General features: G+C 53.8%; 2 protein-coding genes across 19 annotated transcripts in view; one reads left to right on the top strand and one right to left on the bottom strand.

Annotated features, from left to right (window-relative positions):
• Nucleotides 1-5,128, bottom strand: part of ANGPTL2 (angiopoietin like 2) — a 33,003-nt gene extending 27,875 nt beyond the window's left edge. Inside the window, exon 1 of the mRNA XM_061199899.1 lies at nt 4,425-5,128. The gene's annotated coding sequence lies outside the window, so the exon portion shown is untranslated. The remainder of the gene's footprint in view (nt 1-4,424) is intronic.
• RALGPS1 (Ral GEF with PH domain and SH3 binding motif 1) overlaps nt 1-23,886 on the top strand; it is a 282,278-nt gene that overhangs the window by 183,654 nt on the left and 74,738 nt on the right. The gene's annotated exons all lie outside the window — the stretch shown is intronic.

Genomic DNA, 23,886 nt, shown 5'->3' with positions numbered 1-23,886 from the left:
CTCTGAATACCCAATAGCCAGGATGGCACCTGGGTTACTAAATAGGAATTCAAGGACTTTATCCATTGAACATATTTCCTGAGCATTTCCTCTGTGCCAGCCACTGTGCTGGGGGCTGGAGATAGAGCAGGAGCAAGGTAGATGCCTGCCCTCCAGGGGCCACAGTCTCTGGGTCTGAGGCTCCCTCCCTCCCTCCTTCCTTCCCTCCTTCTTTCATTCATTCAGATCCCTTCTCTCCCTGTCCCTAGTGGGTAATGGAGGTCCAGCAGTGACTGAGAGATGCCACCTTTCCCTCATGGGGGCTGGAGTGGGTCCATCTGGGGCAGGACTTTGGTCGTTCCTGGGGCTGGGTGGGTCCTCAGGCATCTCTCAGAGATAAGAACAGAGTTCATTCTGGGCTTTTCTGAGGTGGTCTTGGGCATGCCTTTCTGGAGGACTAGGCAGCAGAGGGAGGCTGAGGCTCTGGGGCTGCTGGCCCCAAGACAGGCTGGTTTCACCAGAGAATCGACCTAACACAATAGCTTGATTGTGAGAGGCCTGGCTCCCCCCACCCAGCACGTTAACATGTCTGTGATCAGAATGTGTCTTAAAACTGATGTGTACGTGGAACGGGACATTGTAACATTTTAACTCTCCTCCCAAGGCTGTTATTAAGTCAGTCATACGGCTTATGGTCGTTGTGTGGGAATGTGGTTTTGTCATAGAAACTACCCTCAGCATGAGGTTCTGATGTGACCCATCTGTCACCACAGACTCCTAGCTGCCAGTGGCTGAATAACCCTTCTATTTGGGGTATTTCATATAAATTCGCAGAAAAGAAATGCTATTCAATGGATTGATTCATTCTTGAGATTCCCGCAGTGTGTTCGTCCAGGATGGCAGTGGGCTGGGGTGGAGTGGGCCCAGATCTGGGCTTGGATCCTTGCTTTTTGGCCCGCTCGTGGAGAGACCTTGGCAGAGGTGCCGCACCCACTGACCCTCAGTTCCCTCTTCTGTAAAATGGGGACAGCGCCACGCATCTCACAGTTCCCTCTTAGCGCCACACGCCTCCTCCTTACAGGTCTCCCACTGTTGTGCGTTTGTGTGATTATTAGATTCACCTTCTCCCTCTTCCCACTGGGCTGTGGGCGTCGTGAAGCAGAACGCCTCCCCCATCTGACTGCTGTCAATTGAGACCAGTTTGGACAAAGTGGGCTGTGACTCAGAGAGAGGCCAGAAGCTGAATGTACTTGCCGTGGGCGGGGCTGCTGCCTGTTCTGTTTGTTCTGCTGTAGCTGCCAGTGGTGGCTCCCGGATCTCTTCTCCGGAATGGCTCAAGTGTGGCCGGTGTAGGCCTTGAAGACCTGAGCTCAGGTTCTGCAGCCCTTGGAGTCTCCAAGTTAGGAACGTGGGAAACACACCAGTGGTATCTCAGGCACATAGATGACTGCTGGCCTGAGGCTCTGCCCCACTGAGCTGGTGCAGAGTTCCATGGAGCTGCCGGTGGGGGAGGGGGGCGGGGCACAGCAGCACAGAGCACCAGCTGCGCAGGGCTCTGAGCTAAGACAGCCTGGCTTGGAACCCAGTTCCACCTCTCATTGACTCTGCTTCCACAGGCGTGCTGTGTAGCTGTGCTGAGGCTTGATTGTAAGAGGGGTGGCGATGAGGCCTGGACTGTCTCAGAGGTAGGCTCCTATGACATAAGCAGGTAAGCACGTGGTTTTCAGATGGGATGGTGCAGCGTCTCTAGGACACCAACCGAAATAGACTTGACTGTGAGACACCTTGAACAGGGCAGTGGAGTGAGGCAGGGAAAGGCGTGGACTTTGGAGCCATTCTGACCAGGGTCCACATCCCACAGAATCACCAACGGTGTGACCTTGGGCAGGTTGCTTAACTTCTCTCAGCCTTTGTTTCCTCATCTGTAAAATGTGATGCTAAAACTGGAACCTACCTCCTAAGGTTGTAGCGAGGATGAAATGAGATACTGCATGTGCCTTACTTAATAAATCATTGTGTGATGGAGGAGTGGATGGAGAAATGGCTTAGTTGCCAGTTTAGTTGCTTAGTTTCAGTCCCATGAAAGTGCAGGAATACCGTGCAGTCCCTTCCTGGGCCATGTGCTTCACACATTTTTGTCTGCCTTTACTGAGTAATAATTAAGCTAATTTGTGTTAGGCAGGCCTGTGAGGTCAGTCAGAGTCTCTACTTGGCCCGGGCTGCCCAGAGAGCATAGTGAGCCACCGTGGTTCCCGGGTGGAGCCAGGAAACCTGCAGCTTCCGCAGACCCAGAGGCCTTGTGCTAGAGAAGCATATATTTAATGTCAGCCTTTCCAAATGCTTCCAAGAGTTCAGGGACCTCTGGGGCCACAGGAGAGAAGCTACTGTCCAGGGCTAAGATGCATCAGTGTTGGCTGGTGTGAAATCCACCAGACTTGGCCATCTATCTTCGGGCCAGACTTGGGTGATGGGGGTGGAGTTTGGGGGAGGGGTCCCTGCCTCACCCTCTGCAACCCCAGCGCAGGCCTGGCATTGGTCCTCCCGCTTTGTGGACCTCCTGCAGCACGGTGGTAGCTCGCTTTCCTCCCTGCTGGTTCTGGTGAGCGGACCAGCACGCAGGGGAGTAGTGCTGTGTGAGGGGTAGGATGTTCTTACTGTAAGGCTGGTATCAGATGCACCCGAGGTCCTTTTGTCGGAGCATCTGCACTCCTCCTTCGTGTGGACTTCTAGGATCTGGATGTGCTGCAGTTGCCCCAGACATAAAGCCCCCCTCCTCGGGCTCCTGGGAGGATCCCCAGCGTGGGTGGCAGTAGTGGTCATAGCACTGGCTCAGCCTGGTGGGATTTCCTGACAACCCCAGCAGAATGTATCCAGGATAGAGAGAGAATCTGGGTCTCTGCTCTTCTCTCTCTGCAGTTCTGATTGTTATGGCTCATAATACTCAGTGACTAATGTTTTCTGAGGTTTTGCCACACACCAGGTACCGTGCTAAGGCCTTCCCGGTCACGATCCCATGTGCTCCTCCTAGAAAGCAATGGAGCGTGGTTCAGAGTGCTGGGTTCAAGTGCTGGTGCTGGCATTTACTAACCATGTGGCCTTGGGCACAACACTTAACCCCTGTGCCTCAGTTTCCTCACCTGTGAAATGGTGATGACTAACAGTACCTGTGTTATAGGGTGGTTGTGAGGACTCTACCTGTTGGTAAGTGCAATGTTAAGTGTTAGTTGTTACCAAGAGATGGGCGTTACTGTTATCCCATTTTACAGATAAGGAAACTGAGGCTTAGAGAGGCTAAATGATCTGCAAGGGTCACTTAGCTCATAAGTAGAAGAGCTAGGATTTGAGCCTAGCTTGTGAGCACTACCTCACTCTGTCTCAATTTGGAAAAATACATGTGGGGAGCATTTGGCCAGCTTCGGAAGTGGCATTCTCAACTTTCCTCAGAGCCCCGGTGAAAGGGGATCCTTTTCTAAGTAACCGAACTGCCCTCTGGGAGCTCTTATAATCCCACAGCAGAGGCAATAGCTGACCCGTGACACACATATCACAGGAGGAAAAGGGAGGGATCAGTGAAGAATTTCTGTTTGGAAATGTTATCTAACGAGCGCTTTCAAGGGACTCAGAACGCAGAGCCTGCACCGTCCCCCTGCCGGGTGCCGGGGAAACCTCGTCCTCCCCTGTGTCCTGGCCAGGCCACATACAGCCTGCTGGAGACCTGGGGCTCCGTCCCGTCCCATCCCGTCCCGTCCTGCGCGAGGAGGGACCAGACGTCCTCGGACCCGCCGGGAAACCAGGGCAGCGCTGTGCCCCGAGTCACAGCGGCAGGAACCTCTGGCTGATGTGTCCCTCCCGGCTCTGGACCCCTCCACTTCTCTCCTCCCCGGCTGAGGGCATGAGCAGAGGCTGCTCAGCTCCAGGGAACTTTCTGAACAAGGGCTCCCGGCTCTCGCAGGACAGCGTTTGCTTTTGCTTTTGCCTCAGCAGAGTCTCCAGCCAGGGTGCATAGGAACCCAAAACTGAAAAACAGCTTCCGGAGTCCTCGGGCTATCCCTGTGTCCGTGACTCCATCGGCCCGCTGGCCCCTCAAGGGCACCCATCCACACAAGCTCACGCTCGTTCGCGCACACACCCCGGCTGTGGAGCCCTGCCCAGGAGCCGCCTGCCTTCACCCCAAAGGCTCTTTGTCTGAAGGAGAGTGGGGCTTACTGATGGAGCCCTCGAAGCCCCAGCCATGACCTCACGCCCCCGGAACGCCACCCTCTGCCCAGGTGTCCACAGGTCCTGTCCCAGCAGATGCCTTGTTTGGCTCCAAGCGAAAGCAGGAGGGCCCAGCTGCGAGCATCCCCTTCCCTGGCTGGAGGGGTCAGGGTTCTTGAACCCAGAGACCCGGAGCCAGCTGCTGCCTCTCGCCCCCGTCCCTCGGTGCCACAGAGTCGGGCTCTTACCTCTTCCCTCCTGCCTGGCTCCCGGGGCAGCTGCTCACATGCTTCACCTCGGCCGTCAGCGGGGCAGCCTGGCCATGGCCTCCCTGAGTCGCAGGCTGGACCGGCCGCAGAGCAGCCCTGCCTCACTGGCCTCTGCTCGCTCCGCTCTGCCTCCACAGCGGGGCTCCGGCCGGGGATGGGGCGGGGGCTGGCCCGGGGTCCCGCCGGGTGGCTCACAACCTGCCTTCTCTCGCGGGGGCTGGCAGCAGCCCCAGTGCCATGCTCTGCAGGTCCGGAGCTCAGGCGGCACTGCTCAGGGCGCAGGGTCCATCCTCAGGCCGTCTGCGGCAGCCTCATTTGAACTCCCAACTCCTTTGTGGAGCCTTTACATGCTGCCGAAGGAAACTGTGAGCACAGCCTGACCCTGGTTGGCTGCAGGCACTTCTCTCCACCCACCAGTGCAAGAGGATCCCCCAGGCCCCAGAAAGGCTCAGGGCCTCCCCTCAGCCCCAGACAGAGGCGGGCCGCCCGGTGATGTCACACTAGCTCCGGCCCCAGCTGGCCTGGCCCCTCCCGCCCCAGCCTGCTTTGGCGGCCTCGGCGGGCCCCCTCCTTCCTTGGCACGAGCAGCCGGGCCAGCTCTGCTCCCTGGCCCAACGGCTCCCAAAAGCCCGGGCAGCCCCGGGTGCGCTCTGCCGAGGCAGAGAGCCTCCCCTCTGACTCAGGTAATGGGTTTAGATCTGCCCCAGCTGTGCAGGCAGCGGGATGGCGTGTGGGCTGCAGGGAGCTGGGTCCTCCCCTGGATCGCTGCCTCTTCCGGGCCTGCCCCGCAGAGCCCCAGGTGGACAGGCAGGGCAGCCCCGCACAGACGGCCTCTACCCGTCAGCCGCCCTTCTTGGAGGCTTCACTCTCACCTCTAAACCCTGGGGGGAGGAGCCCCAGGCTGTCTGCACAGCAGCCAGCAGGATCTGGGCTGTGAAGTTAGGGATAAGCAGTGGCTTGGGACAGTGGAAGTACCACCGGCTGGGGTGGGGGCGGCGCTGGGGAAATGCTCCATCACTTCCCACCTGAGGGGCCTTGATTGAGTCACTGCATCTCTCCGGGCATCCCTCTCATGCATCGGTAAATGAGCTAAGACGAGTAATCTACCTCCAAGGGCTGCGGCGAGGATTCTATGAGGTCATGCAGGAAAGGCCTTGGCATAGGGCGAGGAGGCCTTAGTGGACTGATCTCAGGACTCTGGCGTCCAGCAGGCCAGGGCTCACACTCCCAGAACTTCCGCTGGGACCTCCCGTCCGGCTCTTCGAGGAACACATGATGGGAGTCCATTGGCACCCTCAGCACAGAGCCTGCCCCCGAGACGGAGCTCATGAATGTTTGTGGAGTCAGAGCGAGAGAGGAGACAGCACTGGACCCCACGCAGCGAGCGGCCCTACAGGCTCATCGGCACAGGCCGGGGGGACGGGCCTGCTGAGTGGGAGGAGGCGAGTCCTGGGAAGGAGCAGCCAGGGCAGGTTTGTCCTCTGCCTGGACAGCAGCCTTGTGCAGTGTTGGTGGTAACTCTTCTTTCCCTTTTAAAACATTTTTAGTGATGATGGTGGTGGTGATGACGATGTTTGGGTACAGATTGGGAGAGAAATGTTAGTGGGGTTCTCCGCACCGCTAGGCACAGTGTATCGTGTTCCTGGGTCCACCGCGCTCCTCCCCTCCCCAGGATCACCACTCCTGTCTTTGCAGAAGGAGAGCACCTTTCCTTCTTGCCTCAGCTTCTCCCATCCTGCTCAGACCTTGTCCTCTGGCAAAGGTGTTCTTTGCCAGAAGACCCCAGCATCTTACAGGCCACCACATTAGCCAGACAGCAGGATGGCACAGAAACCTTCCCCACATCAACTCTGGGGGGTGAAGGTGTTGCCCACCCTGTGGATTTTCCAGAGGGCCTGGATGGTCCTGGTGGGGCCATGGCAGGCTGGGGGCTCAAGATCAGCCGGAGCATATGAGAGGGGCCTAACTTCTTCTGAGCTGCACCCTAGATAGCCTGGATGCAGGCATATTCCCTTCTTTCCCTCCCTCCTCCTCCTCCTCCTCTCTCTCTCTCTGACTCTATTTTCCAGGATTTATTTTTTGGGAACCTGCTCTGAGCCAGCACCAGGAAGGCAAACTCCCTGTCCTCACAGAGCTCGCAGGCCGGAGGGGAGACAGACAGACAGACTTGGGCACCTGAGAAGTGCCGGGCACAGGGAGTATCTAAGCAGGATGTCTGATTAAGCAGTCAGGGCAGGTCCCTGACAAAGTGGTGCTTCAGCTGAAACCTGGAGGATGGGTCAGAGTTAGCAGGTGGTGAGGTTGGAGGGAGGATGGCCTGGGCGGAGAGAATAGCGCATGAAGCGGCCCCAACAATATCTCCCCGCCACAGTGAGACCTTGACACTCCTCCCAATGAGAGGTAGGATCTCTGCCCCCTCCCCTTGAATCTGGGTGGTTTCTGACTTGCTTGTAACCAGTAGAATGCAGTGGGAGTGACACTACCTGACTGCCAAGACTGGATGAAAAAAGGCAGTGCAGCTTCTGCCTTGTTTACTGGCACACTGTGTTGGCGCCATGAGCCAAGCTGGACCCCAAGAAGTCCAGCTACCCGGAAGCTGCCGTGTGAAGACTGCATGCACCATAGGTCCCAGCTGGCAGCTGGCATCAACCCCCAGACATGGGAGGAAAGAGGCCCCTCGCCATTGAGTCATCCCCAGCTATAGCGTCTTCCTGCGGAGGCCCCAGACATCAGGCAGCAGAGGTAAGCCATCCTAGTGTTCCATGTCTGAATTCCTGACCCACAGAACCCATGAGGATAAGGAAATGGTTATTTTAGGCCGCAAAGTTTTGGTGGTAATTTGTTACACTGCAGTAGTAACAGGAGCGGACCCTGAGGCAAGAGCAACTGTGACGAGTTCTTCCAGGAGCTGAGAGGAGTGCGGTGTAGAGGAGAGGAGGGGAGTGTGGCAGGGGATGAGGCCTTGTCAGACGGCGGACTTCATCCCGAGGGCAGTCAGGAACCACTGCAAGGTTCTGAGCAGGACAGGGTTCCGGCTTGCTTTTGTTTTTAAGAAGGCCACGCTGGTGTTGACTGGATGGACAGGTGCTGCGGCCGTGGCATCAGAGCTGCTGGGAGTTGGTTGCAGCTGTCCTGGTGAGAGAGGTGATTAGAGGCGATGGGACCCCCCGGGGCAGGAAGCATTCCCAGGACTTTCCCCCGCTCTGGGAATAGGTGCAGCCCAAGTCACTTGGTTACTACACAGATCTGCTTTCACAATTCCAAGTTCCTGGGATCCCACCAAGTGGGAAAGGAGCAGCAGGGTGGCCGTGCCCTGCCCATCTTTCCTCACCCCCTGCCCTGTTGGTGGCCTTGGGCAATCAAGCACACCCCTGGGGAGCCTGAGCTGGGGAGTCACATTCTGGTTCTACCACCAGGAGCACTGAGCCTCACTTTCCTCATGTGGCAAATGAAGATGATGTAAGGATGTACCTCACAGGGCTGTTGCGAAAATTAAATAAGATGTGACACGTTAAGTGTAACACACATGGTAGGTGCTCAGTAATGTCGGCTCTGGTCGTTTTAGTTGCCCGGGAGTCCCCTGAGCACGGGGGCATGTGTGGCGTGGGCCGTGGGGAGCTCTCCTTTTGTCCAGCCCAGCACAGCAGAGTGAATAAACGGATGGCTGGCGGGGGGAGGGTAAAGAGCTGTGGCTCAGAGGCTGACGAACCTGTGCTCAAATCCCAGCTCTGTCACTAACCTGGGCAACTTTCTAATTCTCTCTCAAACTTTGTTTCCTCATGTTAAAAAAGGCAATGATGATACTGACTCCTAGGGGTTAGTGTGAGGATTAAGATAACATACCTAAGGCGCCTAGCACGGTGCCTGGCACGGGGAAATTGCCGCTGCTTCTCCCTGCCCCCAGCCTCCTCCCCACTCTTACCCGGAACCTCCTGGTCAAGCTTCCACCTTGACAGCTCCCAGATCTTGGAATCCTCCTGACCTCAGTGAGCACCATCCCTGCGTTTCCACCTGCCTCTTGGACGGGTGTCATGTGACTAAAGCATTTGAGGAAAAGGGAATCTTTCTTTTTCTTTTTATAGTTTTTACCAGAATGAAAAAGATGTGTGACGTTTACATGGTGGCAGAATACAAAGAATCTTAATTATGTCCCACAGTTTGTGTAAATTTCATGTGTTTTCCTATTTATCACCTTCTTGACAGTTACAGTTTTATTTTTTTCCTGTTGGGAATGTTGGGATGTTCTACTGAGATAACTGTGTATGAGGGGTGGGGGTGAGGGGGAGGAAGTGCACGAATAATGTGTGTTACGTAGACAGGGGTGCTTGGGAGGGGGGTTTTGCTGTATCTCGCAACCTCAGAGTCTTACCAGCATTTCAGGCTTCACATTTCCCAAGCTGATTTTTTTCCTTTCGGCACTTTTGAAACGCCTTTCCATTGTCTCCTGGCTTACACTGTTTCTAATGAGCAGTCAGCTCTCTTCCTTGTAGTTGTTCCTGTGTACGTGGTGGGTCTCTTCCCCTCTGACTTCTTTTAAGATTTCTCTCTATCTTTGATTTTCAGTAATTTGATGATGATGTGACTAGGTTTGATTTTCTTTGTATTTATTCTGTATGGGATTCACTGAGCTTCTTAAATCTGTGGGTTGATATTTTTCAATAAATTTGGGAATGTGTTGGCGGGGGAGGTTGGGGACCATTATTCCTTTAAATATTTCTTCTGCACAATTCTCTCTCCCCTCCCCTTCTGGAGCTCCACTTACACAGTTGGTGTTGTCCCACAGGTCACTGAAGCACCATTTATTTATCTTTTTAAAAAAAATCTCTGTGCTCGTTTGGATCATTTCTATTACCTGGCTTTCAAGTTTGCTGATCCTTTATTCTATAGTATTTAATCTGCTGTTAATTTTATCCAAATTATGTTTTATGTCAGGTGCTGTACCCTTTTGGTTTTAGAATTGCCACTTAGTTTATTTTTGTGTCCCATTTCTCTTCTGAGTTTCTCTATCCATGCGTTCATTCTGTACTTCATTTCGTGAAAACCCTGTACATATTTATAACATGTACACATTTTCAAGTCCTTCTTTACTAATTCCAACATCTGGGTCATCAGTGGGTCTAATTTTATTATTTCTCTTGATCGTGGGTCACATTTTCTTGCTTCTTCACATGCCTATAATTTTTAAGTTGTATGCTGGACATTTTGGATGCTACATGGAAAAGACTGAGTATTTTATTGTCTTCCTCTCAAGAATGTTGTGTTTTGTTCTGGCAGGCAGTTAAATTACTGGCATATTCCCTTGATCTTGTGGAGGCTTGGTTTTTAGGTTTTGTTCAGGTAGGTTTATTTTGGTTTTGCCCTTAATCCTAGAGTATAACCCTTAATCCTGGGTTCACTTGTAAGGCATGGCCTTTCTGGGATTAAATTGAGAGCCTTAAGTGCTGGCTAAGCCCCATTAACTTGGCAGGGCTTGAACTCCAAACTCCATCTTTCAGGCAGCTGCTGAACTTTCTGCCTCTCAGCTGCTGCTTTCTTTTGGGCTCCCAGGACTCTCTCTCTCTCTCTCTCCATGTATACAATTTAGGGGTTAACTAAGGATTCAAGGGGAATTTATGTAGTAGTTTTGGAGCTCCTCATTGTGTGGCTTTCTCCTTTCTAGCATTTTCCCCTTCAATTTCCATCCTCAAGGTCCAGTCTCTTTCTCTTCTTCCCAGCCAGTAATGCTGCTGCATTCTATTTTGTCATTCTGTGTATCACCTTGAATAGGGAAATACCCTAGTGTGCTTCCTGTCTTTCAAGGACCATGTCTCCTCCAGCTTCTGTTGCTTTGGATTGCTTTCAAGTGCTTTCAAGCAGTTGTCTTTTGTATATTGTCCAGCTTTTATCATTGTTACTGACCAGAGGGTTAGTTCAATACAATCTACTCCTCCTTTTCAGGAACTGGACCTCCCCACATCCCAACTGAATTCGCCTTCTCACCCAAACCTCCTGCTTTTTATTGATGCCCTACCATAAACCTAGCCAGCTGGTTGGTGGTCCTTAATTCCGTTGTCTGCCCTCCCTGTTCTTGGTCATAGTCTGTTGGGAAATATCAGCCCCAATAATTCATAGATTGGTTCAGCTCAGTGTACCCACCAGGGCACTAGAAGATGAAAGAAATGTGTGGCCTCACAAGCCTTGTTAGAGCACCTTACGTAGCTACCTGTGATGGGCTGGGTGTCAAGCTCAATATTTTATAGGTATCTTTTTTTTCTTCTCCTCCCAAAACCCTATGAGGGAAGTATTACTATTTTGTCCTACTAACAAGAAGAGTGAGGCCTGGCAAAGTGAGCTTCCTTGCACCAGGCCACACTGCTAGGCAGTAATGGGACTGTGATGAAGACTTACATCAAAGGTAGCAGGAACACGGTTGTGTTGTCCTGAAAACAACTTACATTTCTTCGATTCTAACTTCTTAACACTTTTTTCTTGTTTTAGGATCTCTGAAATCAAGAGGCATCTTAAAGTTAGTAGCGTGTCAGGGTTTAATTGGCAGTACTTTTTCTCTTTTACTAGAACATGACCCATTTAATGGTTGACGACTTCTCAGATTTGAGGAAGTGTGGCAGTTTTTAGTGATCAAGGCTGCAGTGAGGCTGAGCCATGGGTGAGGGACAAAAAGGCAGGGCCCCTCCTCTCCTGGTCAGCTGGTCTTGGAAAGGCCTACGGGAGTGTCTGAGCATCAGGAAGGCTGTGGAACTGCCAAAAGCGTCCATCCATCCAGATTTAATGAAACAGCTGCCTCTGAGCTGAGCATGAGCCAGCTGGTCCCCTCCTCTCCTGGAGGCCTCGTGGTCGGGTCCTGTGACTTGCTGCCTCATGTCTGGCAGGGGAGCCACATGTTTCCTGGTGAGAAGTTAGGAGACTTCTTTTATGGGAAGTATCTAAGGCAGTGCTAATAGTCATCCTATACTACCCCGTGTCACAGAGGATGTCCCAGCACAGGGAAAGCCCTTCGAGGACACTGTGTCTGTTAAGTGCTTGCCGGGCAAGTCTGTCCAAATGTCAGCGCAGGGTGCAGGCTCAGTTACAAAGCAGTTTGGAGAGCCTGTTGTCAGCTCGTACATCTCATTCGCGACTTCCCAACCCGCCTGCCAGGGGACAGAGTCAGGGCAGTGCCTCTTCTCAAGCCTGGACATCACCTGACAAACACATTCGCTGCTCAGGCAACGGATACTCATTAAACCCCATCTGAGCACCAACTATGGGCTCCAGGCCAATTTGCCCGAAGCCGATTTGCTGAGACTTCAGTTGACTGGTTTTCATTTTGTCTTCGTAACAGTATCTTAAGGAATGTTCATTTGGTTTGTCGCCTCTCTCTCACCCTGCAGCTCACGTGGGGGCTTGTCCCCAAGAGGGGAGACTGAAGAACATAGGAGAGATTTAATTTTCGTTTCCTGGTTTTCTTCGTAGGTTCGTAACAAACACTTCACAGGAAATTTCCAAAGCTGTTTAAAATCATCCCCATCCAGCATAAAATTTTTAAAAATGGTTGCTTCTGGAACACTGTTGTCCGTATCAGACAGGACCTTTGTCCTAAACAGGAGATGAGGGACTGGAGGCAGTTTTACGGTCAGTGGGAAGGGACCTCAATTCGCTTACAGATAGATACCTGCTGAAATTCTCGTCCCGAGGAGTAGCCAAGCTGTTGCCGACCTTGCTTATCTGTCCTGAGGCCAAGCGAGGTGGCTGAGCAGATAAATGAGGGCTTCTGGCACGAGATTGATGGAGTGAGCTCCCCAGGCATGAGGGCAGGGTGGGATCATGAAGCAGAGGTGCTGGCGCTGGCGGGGAGGTGGGCTGGTGTCATCATAGAGGTCCGAGGGCTGGGCCTGGGGCTGCCTCATTCTGGGCTCTGGCCTGAGCATCTCGCTTGAGGCCTAGTGCATAGAAGCACATGCTATTGAATGACTGTTGAATGACTGCAGGGGAATACTAGCCTTCTAAAGCTCATCCAGGGTTTCTGACTCAGGGTCTCGGGGGTGGGGGCAGCAAGGAGCACCATTTGGGAGTCTACCTAGGAGGAGAGCGGGGAGGAGACCAAGGAGAGAAAGACAGCCACCCTGACATGGTGAGGCTGTGTCTAAACCCCTGACGAGCTGCCCCAGGCCTGCCCCAAGCTGGCTCTGGGGGTCCTGAGTAACTCCCTCCTCCACTGATCTGGGTCCCGGGTGCCCCTGCCCCAGCCTTGCCCTCCCCCCCTTCTCCACTGCTCCGTCTGCCGGGCAGGTACAGGAAGGAAGGGAGTACCTGTGATGGGCCTTTCGGGGCCGTCCTGCCAGGTGTGGGTGAGGCAGCAGAGGGACGTCTGCTCATGTTCCTGGTCCAAGTGGATGAGGTCGGTGTCCCCAGTCTTAGCCCCTCTCCTCTGCCGGCAGGGCTGGTCCCCAAAGTGCTTTGGCGTTTGTTGTCTCCCTTGAGTCTCACGGCAGGCCTGGGGGTGGGGAGGGCAGCAGTTACTCCACTTTGTAGGTGAGAAAAAAGAGACTGTGAAAATATCATGGTCGTTACTGTCGTCATCATTTACTGTTTACTCCGTATCGGGCATTGTGCCCGTCCATTCCCTGGCCTTATCTCAGCCAGTCCTCCCGGGGTCTGTGCGGGCGGCGCTCCAAGCAGGGCCCGCGACTCCCTCCCGCCCTGGGCACTTGGTGAGCTCCTTCCCCCACTAAAAATATTAAAAACCATCTTCCATGACTGCATTGGTGTAAGGACAAATATGCTAACATTATATAGTAAAGCATTTTCTGACCTAAAATTTCACTTTTTGCTCTCATTTTAAAAGAAGCTAGAACATTTGGGGGGCCCCTGATAGTACCGTGAGCCCCCGGCCCTGTGCCTGCTGTACCTGATGGATGACTCGGCCCTGACCGCAAGAGCTCACTCCCTCCTCCGCAAATTCAGAACCCCAAATCGCTGAAAAAGGAAAAAACAAACAAACAAACCAAAAACCCCAGCAAACCTTTTTTTAGAAGTTTGGCACAAGTTCATTTGGTGATAAAATCTGACTTGACTTGACGTGAGGTTCTCCATAGCGTTCGGGCTGCGTGTTTGCAGGGGGCCACCTGAGTCCACGGGGCCACCGCTCGGCGCCGACGTTGCCCCCTCCCTCCCAGTGGATGCGTTCGCTTGCAGATCTGCTCTCCTCTCCTGCACCGTGAGTTCCTTGAGGATAGGCCCATGTTGTGTGCATCTCTGTGGATACAGATATTAATCATTTCTCTTTAAATCCCTCATTTCATCTTTCTCAGTGAACCCACAGGGAGCTGCTGTTCACAAGTTATCTATAGCTGGCATCCAAAGCGATCAGCCAGCGCCTGATGGGGGGCTCTGGATTTGCTTTGCTTGAGCAGATATGGGAGGGTGGCTGCGCTCGGGTCCCGGAAGAACACGTGGGAGACAACTTCATGGGAACTAGTAATGGCGGCGACACTGGTTGAGCGTTTACTGGGTGCAGGCACTGTGCGAAAGGTCCATGTGAATTATCTTCTTTATATTCACAACAACTCCAGGTGGTAAGAAGGACCGCTTTCCTCCTTTTAGAGCTGAGGAAAATAAGGTTTAGAGAGATTGAGTAGCTTGCCCAAGGGCCTACAGCTGAAGCGATGGAGCAAAGACGCAGACCCAGGCACGTGGACCTCCGGTGCCACCAGGATGGAGCCTGAATCCGGCCTGGCTCCCAGAGAGCAGCTTGCGCTTGAGCTCTGGACAGCGAGGGCTCTCAGCAGAGGCCGGAGGAGCTGATTTCACTACCCTCGTGGTGAGACCAGGGCTCACGCAGTGCTGAGCCGTGAGACTCGGGGCCACAAGTCTCAGCAAGTGCCGTGGAGCAGAGCAAAGGCCCCCTCTTCTGTGGGAGACATCCACTCAGTTATTTCACACGTGTTTACAGTGCCAGGAGCTCGGGACGCAGCAGTGAACAGGACAGACACAGCCCCTGGCCTTTTGGAGTGTATGTCTCTTTAAGGAGGCAGACAATGAAGAGATGAGATAATTTCCAGACTGATGAAACCAGTTAATGGAATAGGAAAGATGGGGGTGGGCGGGGGTGGGAGGGAGGCTATTTTAAACGGGGTGCTCAGGGAAGGCTTCTAGGAGGGAGGGTCACGTGAACCAAGGCCCAAAGACTGGAAAGAGGCAGCCATGCAAAGGAACAGCACGTGCAAAAGCAATGGGATGGGAATGAGCTTGGCCCTGAAAGATCAGTGTGGCCCAGCCGAGGGGCCAAGCAGGAGAGTGGAGGGAGGTGGAGTGAGAGAGGCAAGCCGGGCAGGTCCTGTAGGCCAGGTGAGGCCTTAGGGTTGGATTCAGAGTGCAGTGAAGGCCCCTGGAGGGTTGCAGGCAGGAAGATGATATGCACTGCTTTGCGTTTTCTCATTGTCCCTCTTGGTGCTGGGTGGAGAGTGGTCCAGGCGGAATAAGGATGGAGCTGAGAACACCGTTAGGAGACGTGAGGGGCTGTCCAGGTGAGAAGCGAGGGGACTGGCACCAGGGCAGTGTCAAGGAGACAGTGACCAGTGCTTGGACTCAGGCTAGGTTTTGGAGGAAGAGCTGACAGAAACCCAGCACGACTCTGATATGGTGAGCATCGAGCTACACTGATAAGCACCTTGAAGATTTGCCACTTGGGAGCCCTAGAAGTAGAGTTCTGGGAACAAGGTAGTGACCCACAGTCGGGACTGCCCTGTCCAGTTGGGCAGTGCACACCCTGTGCAGCTGTACATGGCAGCCCTGACCACAGCACTGACAGTTGGGTAGTGCTGGGCACCATCCTCTAGGAGTGTGGGGAAACAGGTGCCAACAAGGAGCTGGAGTGAGGAGACCCTACCCCAGACACTACCAGAAATAACTGGGGGGAAACTTGGGAATGAGTTTGAGGTGCTGCAGATATGCTGGTGGGATCTATAAAACATTTTTGAATTGCTGTTAATGCGATCCTGTGTGTCCCCTCAGGCTGCAGTGGACTGGAAAAGTCCATTCACTTACCCCACTCATTGAACTAGTTTGTTTTCATCCTTGAGGTAGCTCCTGAAGTGGATACTCACAAGGTTACTATCTGGAGAGACATGGACAGCTCAGGGTCTCCTTGGGCTTGCTGGAAATTGTTTTCAGCAAAGATTCATGGCTCTGCTGCCCCAAAGCTGGAAGGGGAACTTTGCAGCAGGCCCTGTCAGGGAGAGGCGAGAACTTGTAGCTGTGGCCCTTGAAAATCAGAATGGGTTGTTTCTGCATCTTCCTGGGCTTAAGGCTCTCAGACCTGCCCTGGCTTCTCTGACTAGTAGGTCTGGAGTGTGGCATCTCAGGGGCACCCACACAGGCCCTGCAGGGAGTAGGGGCAGCTGGTGCAGGAGGCTTGCTTCAGCCCCACTAGCCTCCAGACCACCCCCACTGCCCTTCCTCTCACCCTCCCTGTGCTGGACTGGATAAATCTCAGCTCTGAGGCTGAAACCCTGGAGGGCAGGGGACAGGTTTCCCCTGTGCTGGATATTCTCCAGTTGCTGCCCCGTGCCCAGAGCCTGACCTGTATGGACTGCCTCGATGGGCTCCCTTGCCTTCTGGCTTCGGGTTGGGTTTGGCCAATGGCAGGTGCCAGCAGGTGATGAGCGGGTGGGAAGAAAGTGAGGATGGGTGTATCGCCAGCTCCCTCCCTCCCTGCTGGACCGTGGCTGTCGTGGTGGCCTGATGGGGGTCAGCCAGGCCTGGGCTTGAATTCTACCTCTGCCTCTTAATTAACCACGTGACTTCTGAAAGTTCCCAATCCTCTCTGCATCTCAGTATCCTCATTTAACAACTGTGGATGGTAACACCACCTTCCCAGAATGGCTGGCAGGAATAAGTGAATCAACGTGAGTGCAAATACCCTAGTGCAATACAGGCTACACTGTAGGTGCTCAGTAAATGCTGGCTCTCTTCCTTTAGTAACTGGGAGCCCCATTATCCTGGGTTTCCAACACACTGGGTCCTCGGGAGATCACTGGTCATTTTGTATCTCTCCATATGGCCTCCTTTAGTTTTCCCTCTTTGGTTTGCATGTCTGTCGGTCCCAGAACCACTCCCGCAGAGCCTCACGAGCAACAGTCCTTTAGTCATAGAGTTGCCTCCCTGCCCCTGCCTTGGTCTGCAGCCTGTATGTGAAGTCTGCTTAACCAACATGGCGGGAAGCAGGCTTGTAGAAAGTGCACATGTGCACATCCAAATGTGATTTGTAACATTTACTGAGTGCTTACTGATCCTCACAGCAACCCCAAGAGATAGGTTCCTTTATTATTACCCAATTTTCAGAGGCAGAAACTGAGACTTAAGAAGTTACTTGACTTGCCCAGGGTCAGAGTGGGTACGTGGTGGGCTAGTGTTGAACTTGGGCAGTCTGGCACTAGGAGCCTGGCCTCTCAGACCCTGGTGACCTGCCTCTGTCGTGGGAAAGACTCAGCTCTCCAGGCTCCAAGGACCAAGCCGTTTTAGATAATCAAGGTGACTGGAAAGCTACAAGGTTATCTCTCGAAACATCCAATGCTTTAAAATTTTTATCCATTCTCATTAAGCTTTTCACGCAGACCCACATAGACACACACACACACATACACAGAGCACACTAGCCTCTGAAAATCTTGGCTAATCACACTGTCCTTGGTGACTCAGTCATCTTGAATAGACTAACTTTACTGCCTGTAAGCTCCAGGCAGCTGTGTTTGTTGTTACTTTTCTAGCTTTTCTTTCCAAGGCAGCAATCACCTTCCCTTCCCGGCCTCCCAGCCCTCTCCTGATTTGTTGCTTCTCGCCAGCTGAGGTCCCAGAAATCTGATAGAATTATTTCTAAATAAGAGTAGCTGGGCACTACACTAGTCTGAAAGGCTCTCCTGTGAGTGAAGTACATGAGAGTCAATGCCTGCACTTGATCACATCAATTTTGGGGGCTCAAAGGCCTTCGGGACTTACAAGGTCTGTGCTCTTACAAAACATCTGCCGTCTACTGCACACTTACTGTGTGCCTGGCATGGTGGGAGACCTTTTAGGTGGGTTATTTCACTGAATCCTCAAAAACAGAAACTTCCAGGAGAGGTTCTCTTTACTGTCTTCCATTTTAAGTGATGAGGTAGCTCAGGCACAGAGAGGTTAGGGAGTTGACCCACTGCCACACAGCCAGTAAGTGGCAAAGTCAGGATTTGGACCTGGCTGGGCCTGTCTGCATCCAAAGTCCACAGCCGTTAACAGGCTTTAAGCTCTCAGCTTCCCAGCAGCGTGAGGATGGGCAAGTTAGGGAAGCTGTGATCCTCATTTCTTCACTTGTAGGATAATGCTGTTTGTTCCCAGAATTACTGTGAAGGTTGAGATGTTGTGTGCTTGACACATAGTAGGCACTCAATCAGCGCTGGGTCCCTTATGCTCATCATTCCAGCCCATCCTAGATCAGAGGTTCTCAAGCTTTAGCAACTTTGGAATCACCTGAGAACTTGTTAACACACAGTTTGCCACCCCAGAGTTTCTGATTCTGTAGGCCTGGGGTGAGGCCTGAGAATTTGCATTTCTAAAAAGTTCCCATGAGGATGGCGCTGTGGGAACCACTGCTCAAGATAGATGAGTTTGCCAAGAATGTGAGGCTGGGTGGCCCCGCCGTGACCATCCCTACTTCTTTTTTTTTTTTTTAATTTTTATTTATTTATTTATTTATTTTTGGCTGTGTTGGGTCTTCGTTTCTGCGCGAGGGCTTTCTCTAGTTGCGGCAAGCGGGGGCCACTCTTCATCACAGTGCGCGGGCCTCTCACTGTCGTGGCCTCTCTTGTTGTGGAGCACAGGCTCCAGACGTGCAGGCTCAGTAGTTGTGGCTCACGGGCCCAGTTGCTCCACGGCATGTGGGATCTTCCCAGACCAGGGCTCGAACCCGTGTCCCCTGCATTAGCAGGCAGATTCTCAACCACTGCGCCACCAGGGAAGCCCCATCCCTACTTCTGACGGCTGTTTTACACGTGCAGGTGTCGATTATGCATCACTCCGGGAAAGTGTGGTTTGGCTTTTCGCAGCCATTTCCTGGGAGCTGGCTTGAGGCTTTTAGTCTCTCCCTTCCCCTCTCCTTCACCAAAATGGCCAGGTGTCACTGACCTGGGAAAATGTGGTGTTTAAGCAGCAGGTGATGTCTGGACTGTGAAACAAGCTTCATTCGGCCAATTTTATTAACATGTCCCTGACTTCCAGCTGCTTTCCTGGCACAGAATAGGAAATAAAAGGCACATGAAAAAGATAATATATCATCTTGCAGAAATTACTTTTATAAATTTTCAAACACCGCTCCCCCCTCAAAAAAAAAAAAACCTTCTGAAGCATCGCTCAGGCCAGATACACTTTCCTTCACACTTGGAATTTTAGGTTTATTTATATACTGGTATGATTGGTGTTCTCCCCTCCCGCAGCAGGCTGTATGGGTGAGGCGGTCACCTCGTCACCCCTGGGTCCCCAGTGCTCAGCACGGTGCCTGGCACACAGCATTGGGCGCTCAGTTGTCATTGCTGTGGGGTGGATAAGTGAAGGGCTTGGTGGTACAGTCATGGGTGCTGGAGTCGGAGGGACCCGGGTTTGAACTCAAGGCCTGCCCTTCCTGGCTGAAAGGCCTTGGGCAAGTAACTTATCTTTTGTGCCTTCATTTCCCCCTCTGTAAATTGGGGATACTAAAAATAATACCTGTGTTTCATAGGGTTGTCATGAGAATGAAATGACATAAGGTATCCAAAGTGCCTGCCATGTAATAAGTGCTTTATTTTTTCATCATCATCATCATCATCATCTTCTTCCTGCCAGGCAGGCCAGTGTACTGGTATAGAGTGTGGGCTCTAAAACCAGACTTTCCACCACTTACTAGCTGCGTGGCCTTGAACAATTCATGTCACCTCTCAGTGCTTCAGTGTCTTCATCTGCAAAGCGGGCATTCGAAGGCACCAAGCTCGCAGAGTTCTTGTCACCATTTAGGACGGATCCACGTAAGGTACTTCCACATCTGCAGAGCCTGTGGCACGGGCAGCCAGGCCGCATGAGGAGGACACAAGGGAGGAGGCACAGTGCACCCCAGGGGGCTGCTCTTCTCCCCGATGCCCACCCACCCTCGGCCCAGGAGAGAGAAGAGCAGCGGGGCAGGGGAGCGCTCCTGGGTAGAGAAACATCCCCAGGCTTCTGCCGCTGGAAATCCCTCTTCCTGGCAGCCCTTGGAAGCGCAGCTCTGTCCTCAGCTGGTTCCGATTACTGTCACGGGCTCCAGAGCATGCTGTGGTGGCGGCGTTCCTCTCCTCAGAGCCGCCTTTGTCTGCAGACGTCACTCCCTTCCCGCTACCTGCCAGGCTTGAGCTGCTCTGGGTGGGGTGCGCCCGGCAGGGACGAGCCCCCGCCCGCCCGCAGGCCTGCCATCACCTTTCTTCCTCTGCCAGGGTCGTTATGGGCACCCCCAGACCTGGCCCTCCTCCCTGGCATTGTCAGAGAAGCTTTCAACACCTCGAAACCCACCCCGCGCAGCCCCCGCCCCCATCCCCTGTAACGTGGAACCCGGACCGTCCCGGTTTCTATGTGTGCAGAGCGTTTGGTAAACAGAATGCTTGAGCCCTGACTTGCTGGAAGGGGCGAATCCCAGCTGACGCCCCAGACACTCATCCTATTTTGGGCCTTGTCTCTCCCCTGCCGAGGTCTGTGGTCACAGTGTTCATCCGGTCCCCTCACCCCCAGCCCAGCACCTACCATGTGGGTCGGAGGCATGGCCGGAGGAGTGGGCCTTTCCTGCTAGAGCCTTGGCCCAGCCAGGTCTCCGGCCCCTGCCCCCCGGGCTGCACCCACGGATGCCTGGTACCCGCTTGGTAAATGCTCTTGTCCCCACTCCCCCCGTGAATGCCGCAATTCAGCACACACAGAGAAGAGCTTCACTTAAGAAAGAAAGTATTCACGGCTGCCATCCAGCTCCAGCAGGCGCCGGGAGACAGCTGCCGGCTCCCGCCCCTCCCGGATGGGAGGGCCACTGACCCTCCACACACACAGGGGTCTCTCCTCCTTTTTTCTTTTTTTTTTACGACCCACAGTCTCTTTTGGTTGCTGGACCAAATGCAGTTTAAATCTGTGTTCAGAACACCTCATTAATAAGTAGCAGATGAACAGTCTTCTGGAATTAAGAGAACACCTCCCATTCAACAAAATATGTGTTACAGGCCCACGTGTACCCGGCGCTGGGCTAGGCTCCTCTGCCAGAACTGGCGCAGCCTGAGAACACCGAGCCTGTGATCCCTTCTCCACCCAGGACCCCTTTCGTGTCTCTTCTTAACTCTGGGTTTTGAAAACTCCTATAAATAATCATAGCTGCCATGTGTACTGTGAAGTTCAGGTACAGTGTGAAGCTCTATTCTGATCTACATCATGTAGATGAGGAAACCGAGCCTCAGAGAGTCAGAAGTCTTGCCCAGGGTCACCAGGAGCGAGGTCTTGCCCCCAGAACTGATGCAGAGCTCTGTTTCTTTACTGTTGCAATAGAAACTGTCTCTGTGAAACATGCTGCTGGTGTTAGGTGAAAAGAAATGCCTCACCCCCTTCTTGTTAACGAGCTCGTAGCTAACCAGAGCTTCCGACCAGCCGAGAGTAACTCTATAATGTTTGTCGAACGGAACTGAGGTGACGGTTTCCGGCCCCACCTCCAGGCTCAGCCCCTTCCCCACACCCACCCCTGTGAATCTGGGAGGCGTCATGCAGGAGAGAGGGTCCTGGACTCACAACAAGGGTAGTTGGAGATGAGACGGGTGCTTCTCCTCCCAGAGCCAAGTGAGGAGGCTCCGGGAGAGTCCTTTGCGAAGGTTGGGGTGCCTCCTACAAGAGAGGGACTGCAGGACCCTCGGCCCACCGTGGAGCGCGGGAGCACCCCGGGGCAGCTGAGAGTAGGGGGCTGCATCCTTTTCAGCTCCCCCTCCCCTCTCTAGGGAAGAAGAGGGAGAGGGTGATTGACACAAAGCCCCTGAAGTTCAGGTCCTACTGAACATGGAAACTGGTGCCTATTTCTGGTGTAGGGATTTCTGAAGGGGGGCATCTGTGGAATCACCAGGCTTAAAGAACGTGGGTGTCTGGGAAGAGGTGGGTTCACCTCCCATTCCCGTTCGCGGTGGCCCTCACAGGATGCCAGCAGCTACCCCAGATGTTACTGTGTCTCCATGTGAAGGGGGCAGAAGCTGGCAGTGGAGCAGGAGCTGTGGCTACCCAGGTGGCCACCGCACCAAGCCGTGGGGGACCCTCAGCCTAGAGAGGGGTCAGGACATGTGCCCCTCATGGCAGGGAGAGGATGCCTGGCGGCCCTTCAGCCATGGAGGGGCCAGGACACAGCTGAACACATCCCTAGGAGACCCAGATCACCACCTGCATCAGAGGGAACCAGACCAGACCAGATTCTCCCACCAGTGACAGGAGACCCCTGTGTGAGCGGATCTCACTCCCCACCCCGCCTCCCGGAGAGAGTGGGCCCAGTGAGGTCTGCTGGAGTCTGAAAGGCATTAGGGAAGGAGGTTCAAACAGAGAAAATGGCCTTGGTAAAGAGCAGAGCATCCTCTATCCCACCTCCTCCAAGCCCCCAGGGAGAGGGGAGCGGGGGAAGGGAGAACAGAGATGAGCTTTGAATGGAGTTTGAATCAAGTCTTCAAATAAACAGAACCGAGTCTTAAATCTTGAAATGCTACTATGCTAATAATGGAAAGTGACTGCAAAGTTACAGAATCTGGCCCAGATTTCACTGAGGGACCAGCTGCCCAAAATTGGAAAGGGGAGTCAACACAGCGCAGCTGGGGAGTGGCATTGGAAAGAATAAAGCATTTCATGTCTGTGCCCCCAGTGGACTCCAATTCTGCAATAAACTAGTCATGACCTCAGTCATCCAACGACCCCAGGTTGGGAGTCACCAGTCGGGCCACCTGAACTTCCCACAGATGCCTGGAAGGCCCAGGACTGCCCAAGGAGCCTCAGCTCACTGGGTGGGAGAGGTGTGGTTGGCGGCAGCCCAGAGTGGGGCGTTTACATGGATGAGACCCACTGGGGCTGCCAGCCAGGGGAGCCATGGCAGCAGAGGTGATGGAGTGAAGTGGGAGGAGAGAGAAGCAAGCAGGAGGGGAGAGTCTCCTGAGCGTTACTGAGCTCCGCCCTCTCTGCCACTCTGTGCGGGGCTTTCACAGGTCTCCTACTCACCCACCACCTGACCGCAGAGGACCACACCTGAATCTGGCCCCATCACAGCACATCAACCCCCAGCCCGTCGGGGGGCTCACACTAGGTCAGTTAGAGTTTTGCCTGTTTGTTTTGTTTTATTTTGTTTTTCTGAAGCCAGGGAGAGGGGGAATCTCTCTGCGTTGGTTGCAGCGCTGTCATATCCTGACACCACAGCTGCCAGTGGCCTGACCTCTGCCACATGGAGAGTCTGAGTAAATGAGGCGTGCAGCCGCGCCCCAAGAGGGGCAGCAGTGCAAGGTGGGGAGAGTAGGTTGTGCAGGCAGCAAGCGCCAGCTCGAGTCCCCGCGCCAGCCTTCCTGGGGCTGTCCTGGGGCTGCCCGGATTCTGTGGTGCAGCCCCTGGTCCTGTGAGCTGTTCTGGGATTCTTAAAGTCCTTCCCCATTTTGAAGCTGTTCCGGGTGAGTTTCTGTCACTTGCAACTACAAGGGTTCTAATTTACACATCTTTCCCTCCCACCCCCGCCCCCCGCCCCGCTTCTTTCATTTAGGAGATATTTACTAAGAGCCTGTGGTGGAGGAGATACTGCGGAAGTGCTGGGAGGGGCTCTGGGTAGGGCAGACGTGGCCCCTGGCTCGGTGCTCAGAGCCTGGGGGCGCAGGCGTCAGGTAATCAGCAGGTCGGGCAGACGAGGCTTTGGACCCTGCTCTGTCCCTCGCTGTCCAGGAGATCTCAGACAGGTTGTTCAAGTTCTCTTACAAAGCGACTGATTGTTACAGAGGAGAGGCCCGAGGTGGGCAGGGGGGCCCTGCAGGTAGTGCGGCCTGAGCCTCAAGCTGCAGAGTGAGTGGGCCGTGTCCAGGCGTTGGGGACAGCACGTGTGTGCTCATGTCCACAGCCTTGTACTTCATGACACGGTGTATAGCACACTGGTCTCTAGAATCAAAACATTCTTGACTGTCAGAGCCAGAAGTTCCAACCCCCTCGTTTACAGATGAGGTTATGGGGCTGCGGGGAAGGATGGGAATTCGTCACGGCTGTGTTGCTCGTAAGGGCCAGAGCTGAAACAGGAGCTCAGGACCCGAGCCCGACTCAGCTGGGCCAGTACTCATGGAGCGGTACCAGCCATCAGGCTGCCGGCTTGAACAAGGAGCACATCCCGGGAGCCAGGAGCCCCGAGGAGAGAGGGTGGATGGGCACCAGCAATCCCAGGCCAGTGCAAGAAGCGGAAGCCAGAACC

This window comes from Eubalaena glacialis, chromosome 9 (genome assembly GCF_028564815.1).
Source record: "Eubalaena glacialis isolate mEubGla1 chromosome 9, mEubGla1.1.hap2.+ XY, whole genome shotgun sequence".
Classification (NCBI taxonomy): Eukaryota; Metazoa; Chordata; class Mammalia; order Artiodactyla; family Balaenidae; genus Eubalaena; species Eubalaena glacialis.
Note: the sequence above shows the minus strand (reverse complement) of the source record. Positions and strands in the feature narration are given on the sequence as shown.